Source organism: Piliocolobus tephrosceles, unplaced genomic scaffold, assembly GCF_002776525.5.
Source record: "Piliocolobus tephrosceles isolate RC106 unplaced genomic scaffold, ASM277652v3 unscaffolded_33451, whole genome shotgun sequence".
In the NCBI taxonomy this organism is placed as follows: domain Eukaryota; kingdom Metazoa; phylum Chordata; class Mammalia; order Primates; family Cercopithecidae; genus Piliocolobus; species Piliocolobus tephrosceles.
The window spans coordinates 1-1,252 of NW_022317034.1; the positions used below are offsets into that span (position 1 = coordinate 1).

Genomic DNA, 1,252 nt, shown 5'->3' on the forward strand with positions numbered 1-1,252 from the left:
CTTTTCTAATTAGTTATTGGGTCTTGAAATGTCCAATTTAGCAGAAAATCTTGTATTGTCCCCTTGGGCTGTCTCCTGTGTCTTCCTTCTTTGAATTTTCTAAGAAGCTATGGGGTTCCCTAAGTTCAAGGAAGACAATCTTTCTTTACAAGTCAGAAGAATGGGAAAAAAGGCCGTTCCGATCATTCTGTTGTTTCCATGGACTCACTTGCTGTTTTGCTGCCATTGTAGCCCATCCTGCAATCTGATAATAATTGACCTTTGCCACCAGGATGCCTTCACTGATGCAGACCCCCTAGTTTTCATGGTGATTCATATATAGAGTTCAAAGCTATGGTGTTTATTAGTTTATGTACTTATGGTCAGTCGTTGTTCCCAGCACCCTGCTCTGCCAGCTAGGCCTCCTAGCTTTAGCTACACAAATACTGAGAAAGTTGATGCTTGCCCTACACTAAAAATCTTATTTGGAGCCCACCTCTTAGCTAGACTTAGCGTGGGCCTTCATGGTATGTTATCCTTTGAAAGCCATGTTTGTCTTTTCTTTAACCGCTATTAGTTGGGATTGTTCTCCACAGTCAGGGATGTTCAAATAATGTTGCAGGGAGATCAGAGTTCCCTTTCCCTTTTGCTATCAGATCTGTACCTTGAGGCTTTTTATATCCTGTGCAGCAGCTTTGGTTAGATAGCAGAAGGTTCCATGTTATCTTTTCACCGAGTAGTGGGATTAAACTTGCGGTTGGCCCCTCTAGCAATGTGTCTCTATAATCATGAAAATCTCTTGGACTACTCGCAGCTCTTCCTCAAGTTTTCAATATATTTTAAAATCCTACCTCACAGGAAGTCATTCAATAAAATTCTCAGAATCTAAAGTAAGTGAGTTGGATTTACCAGAGCTAAGTCTCATCTGTGACTCATGAGTATTTGTGTATCAAACAGGGCTTTGTGCTTGTTTCCGCAGCACATATTTTAAAATTGGATCAATACAGAGCAGATAAGCATGGCTGCTGCCTGGGGATGGCACACAGATTCAGAAAGCATTCCATATTTTGCATAGTCCCAGGAAGGTCATTTGACTGTTTGTTGAGTAGCTCCTAGGAAGCAGTGTGAGTGAAAACAAAGCAGGAGACACCCAATATTGAAATTGTGATTATCACTATGAAAATATTGATGTCCAGTGATCTCTGAAAGGAGAACAGAGCTGAGTAATAATTAGGGGATGTTACATGTTGTTAGTACATGTCTTGGAAATGAG

At 40.7% G+C, this 1,252-nt stretch overlaps 1 non-coding gene across 1 annotated transcript; it reads left to right on the forward strand.

Moving 5' to 3' along the window:
- The first annotated feature begins 942 nt into the window (after nucleotides 1-942).
- LOC111522556 lies at nucleotides 943-1,049 on the forward strand. The gene has a single exon (XR_002725276.2). It is a non-coding gene; the product is annotated as a U6 spliceosomal RNA (small nuclear RNA).
- Nucleotides 1,050-1,252: the final 203 nt, after the last annotated feature.